The 10610-nt window shown below is 40.6% G+C and overlaps 1 protein-coding gene across 5 annotated transcripts in view; it reads left to right on the top strand.

The window, feature by feature from the left end:
- The first annotated feature begins 929 nt into the window (after positions 1–929).
- SLC9B2 (solute carrier family 9 member B2) overlaps positions 930–10610 on the top strand; it is a 46842-nt gene continuing 37161 nt past the window's right edge. Inside the window, exon 1 of one of the 5 annotated variants that reach the window (XM_036852981.1) lies at positions 930–1381. The gene's annotated coding sequence lies outside the window, so the exon portion shown is untranslated. Of the gene's footprint in view, positions 1382–9709; positions 9783–10610 lie in introns of those variants that run through there. The other 4 variants (XM_036852980.1, XM_036852979.1, XM_036852977.1 and 1 more) reach the window with 4 other exon arrangements.

The following is a 10610-nucleotide window of genomic DNA, read 5'->3' as shown; positions in this document are numbered from 1 at the left end:
CATAAATAAACACATGATGAATACTGCAAAATGGATTCTAAATATTAACAAATGCTCCCTCAGAGTTAGTTCTCTCAGAGATAACTATAAACTATAAAACATTATAAACAATAAAAACGAAGGAAAAACTAGCCAAAAAGTTCAATGTTCTCCAAAGTCGTGTTGATCAAATCATGTGATGTATCAATGATCATATGACTGAAAGAAATGGAAAAATATATTTGATTCCTGTTATAAGAGGAAGCTGGATGTCACTAGAAACTTTTGCGAGCTTTACGAGAGGAAGAGTTCCGTTTAGGAAAATAATCATTTTAGATGCTCTGGAGAAGCTTAATAGACGGAGCCTAGGTTCATCCATTCTCTCCATAAGGGAGGACCTAAGAGGGAAGAATGAGTGGTTTCCGCCTGGTGGAGACATTTACGTGACATTGTACCTCTTGCCTGCAAAAGGGCGATTAAAATTGGCACTTGCTTAAAGGAGTGAAAAACAGGTAAGAAAATTTTCATTTCCGAAAGGGGCACACGCGCATATACACACACTTAGTTGAAAGGGGAGGGGGAGGGAAATACAGAGGAAAGGAAGACACGGAAATGGAAGGCAGAATTAAATGAATGCTGATGGAAAAGTTAAAATCTGAAACGCAAGAAGGGCAAGTGTTAAGCGATAAAAGGGAGAAGAACAAGTCTTTTATCCCACTTAATTGGTCACCTGAAGAGAGGTCTTCCCGCCCCACCTGAGAAGACACTTCTAAAAAGCACAACTAAAAAGGTGGAGTGAAAATCCAGAATGTAGAAGGGAGCGACAAAGCCAGCAACTGGCTGCCCGGGCCGCACTCGTGGCTCCGCAAGAGGCAGTGCTGCGCGTCCTCGCCCAGGAGCTCGTCATCGCCGGCCGAGACGTCGCCAGGGTCGGCGCGCGCTGGGCAACCATCCCTGTAGCTTCCCGGGGAGACGGCGCTCGTCCGGTCCCCAGGGCCCGGCGCGGCCGCCCACCGCGCGGCGCCGCCCCGAGGTCCCGGGAAGTGGACCCGCGGTTGTCCGGGCCCCCAGTCAAGCCGCGCGCCCGCCCCCTGAGGCCCCAAACCCGCGGAGAGCGCGTGGGGTGGCCGCTACGGGGTCCCAACCCGCCCGGGCTCCCTGAGCGGTCCACACAGCCCGCGCCCGGCCGCCTTCCCGGAACCGCCCACGCCGCGGGGAAGGCGGGGCCGCGGACACCCGGCGGCGCGCCCAGCGCCCCGCTATCTGCAATAATTGCAGCATCCGCCGCCGCCTGGGGCGATGCGCCACCCGGAAACCGGCTCCGCCAGGCTACACCGCAGGCCTTTGAGCCCCTTTTCGCATCCGTGGGGCTGAGCTGGCTGCCTGAGCCGGAGAGCTTTAGGTGAGTAGCCCCCGGAGAGCACTGAGCGTAAACTAAACCGGCGGCCGTGGCGGCAATCCTCTAGTGCCGGGCCAGAGGCTGGGAGCTAGCGCCCAGCGCCTTCTGGTTGTACGCAGAGTGGTGGGTGTGTGGGTGTGTGGGTGTGTGTGTCTCCTGTCGTTAGTTGTTATTGGAGTAGGTTTTTCTTGTTCGTTTTGTTTTAGTTCGAAAATCCACCATACGTTGCTGCTACTGTGGCCTGGGTTAGCACCTCTGATGTGCTAAGACTAATCAGTTCCTCCTGATTGGGGAATATAAATAAGCCCCTGCTCAAAGCGCACGCTAAGTCTGTGGCTTTATTTTACTTACCAGGCATCAGCTTGTTATGTCAGCCTTGTTATCTCACCCTGGATTCTGGTGTGTTTTGTTGCCCAAAAGATCAATAGCAGGAAGACACCACTAACTTTAGCCTTCCATCAAGAAATCCAGGACACCAGTGGCTAGAGACAGAGCAGGTGCTTTACTTTGCCAGATCTACCTCTGTTTTCTCTGAAAGGCTAAAACCCCCTTTCCCCATTCGTCTATAATGAGGCCTCCACCTGATATTATTGCTGCTATACAGTATCTCATGAAATTCTGGTTTACTGTTTCTAAGTCAAGAGTGAAACGTTTCAATTCAGCAAATACCTGTGCATCGTCTGTGGGCCAAGCAGGCCTGGGGACAGGAGATACAAATAAGAATGGAATACAATTCAGGAGCTCAAAATTCAATGGATCAGAATATACCTAACGATTAATTAGGTAGTGTGATTTACCCTACACTAATGATGTGAGCAAAATGACCGGTTCACATATTTTCTAGCATATTAAGGTCTTTAGAATTACAGTCCTATTGACTAGATTTTTGCCTTTTTAGAGTTTCCATAGAAGGCATGATAGAATAAGTAGGGAAAATCAGTGATGTAGGTCTGAATCCTGGGGCCTACACAGAAAGTTGCTGTGCTGCATATGGAAGTTTGGCACTCACACTCATTCCTACCTGTGGCTAGTGTGCCTTCTTGTACAGGAGAAACGGGAAAGCTAAAAACATTTCCCAGACTCCCTTCCAGTCAGAGTTCTGGGTGTAAATTAGAGTTCTGGATGACTTGCCTGAGATTCCAAAGGCAGAGATAAGGCAGAAGCCTCCCTGCCCCTCCCTGATATTTTTGGCTCTTTTCTGTTAGCACGGAAGGTGCACAAGGTGCCAGTGTCCAGGCTCCAGAGCTGTGGGTGTTGGGAGGGACTTACAGCAACCAGACTCAGCATGCCTTGTTGAATCACCAGCTCTCTGGCTGTCAAGAGGCAGCTGAGGGAGGTAGTGAACATACTCTGAGTTCCCTGTCCAGACAACTTCCGGATCCCAGCTTCTCAGGGTCACAGGTACAGTATGTTCTTGAACTCTTTGGTTCCTGTAGGCCTCCTGATTGTGGCAAAAATAGTATATTCCCTGGTGGCTCATCTAGTAGTGTTCTAGAAGTCATTCCTAGAGGCCCAGCCAAGACCCTGCACTTGTAGCCCTTTCAACAATCTCTAGCCTTTCAACAATTCATTTAATTCTCTGTATAAAATCTCTTTCTGCTTAAAATACTTGGCATCGTGTCTGTTTTCTGCATTGACTCTGAGTAATATGTTTGCTGTATAGCCTCTAAAAGCCACCTAAACCTAACCTCTTCAGTTTCTTTAGATGGGAAATGAAACCATGAGATTAGATCCAGGGCCTGGCAGTGATTTGAATGCCTTCATTTGGGCTCTGCCCTCTCTAGTTGCTACAGACTCCTACATTTGAGTTGGCCCCCGAAGGTATTTGAGTTGGCCCCCTGAAGGTATTTGAGTTTGTTACCCATACACTAGATTATCTCTGAAGTCTCTTGCTCTACAAGTATAATGTAAAACATTTCTTCGTTTAAAACGTTCTCAGAGTATATCACAAGAGATTGTTGACTATCTGGTTCGTAACTAACTGTTCACGAGTCCTGTTGATAATTGGGAGGCCACTGACTCTTGGTTGGCACCCAAACCCTAATGATAGAACAGATTTTTCCTCTGGGGAAAAGGAATTTACATCTTTTTCACACAAAGCCTAGGAAACTAGTATGTGGGGAGATGGAGCTCCCTGTATATGCACTTGTGTAATGAGGGAGCATTCTTTGTAGTCTTGGGTCATACACGTTAAGGAAAGTGCAATGATGATAAGTTCGAAAGAGTTTTGAACAGCCTTATAAAGTTATTAAGTATACCTTGCCAATACGGTAAAAGCTCTTTATGTGTGTGTTTTTTTAGGAATCTATTATTTATGTTTCTGTGGTTCATAAGGAGGAATGAAAGATTTGAGTTTACCAGTGTCCCTTATCTGTGCTCTTCAGTACAGTACATGTATGCTTCTTTCTCAAGGAAAATCTCGTGAAAGGAAGATAAAGCACTGGGGGGACTTTTTTGGGACTCCATGATGTACTTAGTACTAGTTTAAGGTTTTCTGTGACGTAGGCATTATCACCATTTTGCGGTTGAAGAAAATTGTCCAGACTGGCTAAGTAACTTGCCCCAAATGGCCCAATTAGGAGGCAATGACACAAGAAGGATTTACACTCAGGGTTTCCATATCCTTTTTCCTCTGATCGCTCCACATAGCTTGCATATGATGCTCATTATTATCTCATTGACATGGATGTGCACAAAATTCCCTACCTGCACTTTGCTTTTCACCCCTTACCCCTTAATCATGTGATTCCTCTGCCTGTAATGGTCTTTATTTTCTTTTCGAAACTAAGTCATCTTTCAAGGCTTGATTCAAGTATCAGCCACGTAGGGCATTATCTGCTCTCCCCTGTTTAACTCTATGCCTGCACTTCTCACATTATAATTAAATTACCTTAAGGTGGCACTAGCTGCTGTAACAGATAATCTCCAAAACCTCAGTAACTTAACACAATAGAAGCTTATTTCTCATTCATATAAAGTCCAACCAGGTGTTCAGCTGGTGGCCTTCTCCTCAGTGATTCAGGAACGCTAACTCTTTATATTATGGCTTTGCCATCCCCTAAGACCTTGGAGTCCTTAGTTTCCAGGCAATGGACAGGAAAAGAGAGAACATAATGTAAAACATGGGAGCTTTCTTACAGCAATGGAAGTACAACACATCATTTATGCCGACATCCCTTTGCCAGACTCAGGGACTTGCCACACTGACCTGCAAGGGAGGCTGGGAAATGTCAACTATCTGTGTGTCTAGGCAGCAGAGGAAACTGGTTTGGTGAACACATAGCAATCTCTGTCCCTTTCTTAAAGAGCAGAGACTGCATCTCAGTCATCTTTCTGTCTCTTGTGTTTACACACCATAGAAACCCAGTAAAATGCTGATGAACTTCAATGATTGTGAAACGATGGGGTTGCTTATCTCATGTGCCTTAAATTAAAACTTAACCACACTTCATTATGGTTACCTAGGGAATGATCTGTCATTCTCTGACTAGGTTGCAACCTTTGAGTATACGAACTGTGTCAGACGGTTCACATTCAAATCCCTAACACAAGGGCTAGAACATGGTAAGAGCTTAATAGAGGTTTGTTGAATGAATGAGTCCTTAGAGAGAAAAAAGAGGGACAGAGTTAGTCTACATGGAGTTAGGAAATACTAACTGAGATGGTGACATTTGGGTTAGATCTTGAATGACTTGTAGAACTTTACCAAGTAGAGAAGTAAAACATGAAACCCCAGGCAGTGATGGTAGTTGTGTTTTGTTGTTCTTGTTGTTTTGTTTCATGAGTGGAAAGTAACAATCATATGTTTATAAGCCCAACTTTTAAAAATTCAATATTCAAATATTACAACTAAACTTCAGGGATAGGGCAGAAAAAATACATAACCTTACAAGCTATACAATCTCTAGAGACTAAAAGAATGGTGCTAAAAACCTTGGCACTGATTTTTAGCTACTGAAATGTTATTTTCTGGACATTTTTGAGAAATTTCGATACGAAGGCAGTGTTCTATCAATATTTGTTCATCCTCTGTGAAGGTTTTGCACCATGTCAAGAAGCTAGGGAGACGTGTAAGCCAAAGGTTCCTCATCACTGCTCCTTATCAGAGCTTCTCAGAGACAGCTCTGCATCAGAGTCACCTGTTGTGTTGGTTAGGATGCTTTTGGCTATAAGTAACAGGATATTCAGCCAAAACTGCCTTCAAAAATACAAGCTTCTTTTCTCATACAACGAAATATCTAAGGTAAGTAGATCCAGGGTTTATTCAGTAGCACGTTGATATCAAGGTCCAGGTTGCTTTCCATTAGCTAATCTTGACTTTTTCTTCATGGATAAATGATGGCTGCTAGAATTCCAAGAAACACAATCCCCATCCACAGCTTCATCCTCCTCTGCTAACACACACACACACACACACACAGACAAAAAGAGAAGAGGGTTCTCCTCTTGCCTCTCTGTCTTTATATTAGGAAGGAAAATCTTACCCAGTGGTCCGCAGTAACGTTGCCCGCAGATTTCATTGGCAAGAAATGAATCATGCTCATCCTTAAACCAACAGCTGGCAAAGAGGAATGATGTTACAGAGATTGACTTAGACCAGTCATGATTTATTCCTAGGGGTGGCGAAGGGACCCACTGGCATACCTGAGCAATGGCTCTTAGGTAGGTAATAAGTCACATTGCCACACTTGGGGAGATTCAGTCTCTGGAGATTCTGAGTTTAGTAAGCCTAAAAGTAATATTTTAAACTTTCAATTAAACATATTTGCCTTTGGGTGGGGGGAGAGATTTTTTATAAAGAGAAGCAAGTATTGGGTCCCTTCTTACCTAGGGATAATTTCCTTTTATTCCTATCTCATTGCATAGTGTTTTACTTCATGATGATTCAATCAAATCACTATATTAATTAACTAAATAGAATAGTGGTTGTTTTCTTTTGATAACTTGATTGCATGCAGTTGGAACACTTAATACTTTCCGATAAGGTAGTTCTCATTCAAGGAGACATTCTTAGTCATTTCAGTAATTAATTGTCAAGGAAATTTTAAGCCCTACTCTTCACTTAATCTGAATTCCTCACTGACGGAATAGGGCTTCTTTTGGGAAATGAGCATTAGATCAGAGTTGATTAGCAGAATCCAGAAATTGGAAAGTTTCAATATGTTCTACATAGAAATACCATATGATATGGAGACCCTACGCTTTTAACACATAAATGGATGAACACCAAAGATAGGAGATTTTTATTATAATTGTTATAGAGTACTTAATGAACAGTCATGGAGATGCTTTTTCAAATGCATGACTACAGTGCATAGAGTACTCCAGCAATATATGTAAATTCTCAGTACAGTCACCCCATTAAATGTCAGCCTGTCCTGCCAAAGACAGAAAATAACACGAACAACCAGTCTTTATCCATGTAATGATCTTTCAGCAGTAATTCAGTTGATAGCAGTAAGTGTATTTTACTTGCCCAAGAGCCTGTGGACATTTGCAAGTTGATAATTCTTTCATTTCCTCTGGAATATTACAGAAAGCACTTTTAAACACTTAGATTAACAAGATAACCTGAAAAAGAGAAGGCTGATTTAACAAACCTCTTTCTGTATATGAAAGCATATTTACGGAAGTGGTTTTCAAAGTGTGCTTCACTTGCCAGGAGGAACGGGGGTGAGTGGACAGGGCTTCTGCAGCCCCACCTTTATCTGTCCCATTTGTTGGATTTCAGGATAAGGTTTCATTTAGCAAAAGATCTCTGGCTTAAAAAAATATTTGAAAATTGCTGTAGAAGATTCTAGGCAGTTCCCCCATCTTCTTTGAAAACCACAAAAACAAAAAAATGACTTAAATTGTGGCAGGTGGAATTAAGTTACCTAAAATCAAATTACCAGAGTCTATCTGTGGTGGAATTAAGTTACCTAAAATCAAATTACCAGAGTCTATCTGTGAAAAATATTATTACCAAGGAAAGCTGTATCATTATCTTCTCACTAAAGCTCTAAGAATTGCATAAATTCTTTTAAAATGTATTTTAAATTGCATTTTAAATTTTTTTTTAATTTATTTATTTTATTTATTTATTTTTGGCTGCGTTGGGTCTTCTTTGTTGCACACAGGCTTTCTCTAGTTGCGGTGAGTTACTCTTTGTTGTGGTGTGAGGGCTTCTCATTGCGGTGGCTTCTCTTGTTGCAGAGCACGGGCTCTAGGCTCACGGGCTTCAGTAGTTGTGGTGCACGGGCTTAGATGCTCCATGGCATGTGGAATCTTCCCGGACCAGGGCTCGAACCTGTGTCCCCTGCACTGGCAGATGGATTCTTAACCACTGCGCCACCAGGGAAGCCCCTGAAAATCTTCTTATTGTAAAAATACTAACAATAAAGAAACATAGAGAATAAAAATGAAATTCCAACAACTCCATTTCCCTCCCCAAAGGCAACTACTGTTAACAGACTTTTTCCTATTTATTTACATATATATACATACCAGAACTGCTCATATTCTTGATCTATTATTCTTGAGCTGCAGTTTTCTCTCAAGTTTGGAGGAAAGACAAAGGAGACTGTTCCTTTGAAGTCCACAGCTCTATGATTTTGGTGGCATATGTGCCTAATACTGGAAAATAAAGCTCAAATTAAATCAAGATAGTTTTTAAGTATGTGTATCAGTCCTGTAGGAAATTCCATATACTGGGAATGCTAAAGAGAGGCATGATTGGCCAATAGCCTTTGCATTTGTTCTTAGAAAATACTTGACCTGCTAACTTATAAGCAAGTGGGCAGTCACAACAGTCATAACAGCCATGTCCCTGGGCTTACGTCAAGCCTCATTCTTCTATTGAAATCTGTATTTGAGTCAGAGAACTTAGATTAAACTCACATTATTTACTGAATTTATGAAGTCTATAAAATTTCACCATTTGAAAAAAATACATTTTTTTCTAATATGGTTTACAGGTTGTGTATCAGTCTGAATAAAGCAATATCCTGATTGAGAGGCAGGAAAAAAAACTTGAAAAAACTTGGTTCTGTGTATAGGCCCTTTTACTGTTTATTTAAAATGTACCTTGCCTTCCTAGTTCTCAGTATAATTCTCTGATATACAAAAATCTCTCAAACCATCTAAGTTTAACTGGATTTTTTTTTAAATGAAAAGCTTCTTAATTCTTAGAATCTTAAGTCATATTTAAGTGGCAAGTTGTCACCTAGCCAGTTAACTGATAATTCAGAATATGTAAACAATATTTGTCAAGAGAATAGAATAAAAGTTCTTATTTCATTCATTTTGTTACCAATGTTGTACAACTTAAATGGATTAGTAAAAATTTTTTGTTTGTAATAAACTCTATAACATTGATAACAATGAAAAAAAGTAGAGCTGAACAAAAGATAGAAAATTTTAATATTTATATTTGCTTGTGGAATGTGTTTTCAAACTTACAATTAACTATGGGTATATACAAGTAGAATTTTAAACAAAATATAACAAAAATGTAAAATTATAATGCAGTGACTTGATAGAAAGGACAAGAAGTCAAAGATATAGATTAAAGAACTATCTCATTTCACAAATTTTTATAGTTTTACTATGGGGCTTGGCTGATATTGGCTGTGTTCACTGAGAAAAGTTATTTAGCTTCTCTAAGTTTTAGTTTTCTTATTTAAATATGAAAGAGATTGGGCAAGGTAATTTCTAAAGGCCTTTCCAACTTTTATTATTCCATTAAACTATGAGTGATTTTTAGCTGCTTAGAAGCCATCTAGTTTCTCCATATTTCCTCACTTTTTAACTTTTCCATCTCAGACACCTAGCATCTCATATCGATTCTTAACTCTGTTGAACCTTCACTGGACCCAAAGACTTTTAAAGACTTCCATGAACACAATAAAAAAATTAATTAGGGTCTGTTAACTATAGTATATCATTTAACTAGCATTGTTGAAAAACAAAGCATTTCACTTAAATTAATTTTATTGGTAACTGACACCTATTTTACTGAATATAACATTTTTGTTTAACATTCGCTTTAAAGAAAAGCTCTACAAATTTGCCAACACAGAATGCTAGGTTTGAATATTTATGAACCATCCAGGCAACTTGAAAAGAATTAAAGTGATCTTGTTAAGGAGTATAGTTTTTGAGTTCACATTTTGATGCATATATAAATAAACAAATTCTAGAGAGAGAAAAAGAAAAGAAAAGCTCTAAACTGTACTGTATATTTTAATGCCTTTTGAAACAAAATATTTCCACCTAATTTTTTCATTTTCATTTTCTTAAAGATGTAGAATCACCTTTCTAAACATCTGTTACTATACAGGGGCTCCTTCAGGGCCAATTCAGGTATGAAAATTCTTACTAAGGATTTATTTGGTGGCAAATGGCAGAAACCCAGCTCAAACTGGTAAGAAATTTATTGGCTCACCTAACTGAAAAGGAGCTGCTTTCAGGGGTACCAGCAATGTGATTATTAATTTAGAGCTTTCTCTTTCTGTCTTTCCATATTAAGTCTCTGCTTTGTTCTGTGGTTAGTTACCTCATTCTTTAGAAGGCTTTTCTTGTATGTTACAACGATTGTCAACAGCAAGTCTGGGCTTAGCAACCCTGACAGAAAGAAAACGCTTTCTTAATGGTTCCAGTAAACACCCTAAACCTGACTCTCATTGGCCAGCTGTGGGTCACGTGCTCATGCCTGAACTGGTCAAGGTGACCAGGGAAGGAGTTCCCTCGCTGGCCAAGCGTGTCCTCATCTCTGGAGCATTGGTGGAGCATGGGGATTAGAGAGGGAAGGATAAGAGTCTCACATGAACCGTGTGTATGGGGAATAGAGGAGGCATGGATTCCACAAAAGAAAATTAGTGCTATCACCAAAACAAGGGGAGAAAGATGCTTGGCCGGCCAAAACTATAAATATCCCCTATGAAAAAGACACTTATTCCCACATTTTGTAGCATTAGATTGCAATCTTTTCCATCTCTTTCATTGTCAGCTGTCACTCACGCTGCTCTCAATTTGTCTCTATCTCAATCTCTTCCTACATTTTAATGTATAACATCATAAGAGGGCTTGGAAGTCAGATGAGCAAAATCATTAGAACTGTTTTCAAAATAAGAGTTAATGCGCTCTGAGAACTTGAGAGCCTCTCTATGAGTAAGGAGTATAAACTTTCTGCTTTTTAATGGACTTAATGATATTTCTTATGGTCCTTAAAAAGCTCATTTTTCCATATTTT

The sequence above is a fragment of the Balaenoptera musculus genome, chromosome 5, assembly GCF_009873245.2.
Source record: "Balaenoptera musculus isolate JJ_BM4_2016_0621 chromosome 5, mBalMus1.pri.v3, whole genome shotgun sequence".
NCBI lineage: Eukaryota > Metazoa > Chordata > Mammalia > Artiodactyla > Balaenopteridae > Balaenoptera > Balaenoptera musculus.
The sequence above is the reverse complement of the archived record's forward strand: the minus strand, read 5'-3'. Positions and strand labels throughout refer to the sequence as shown.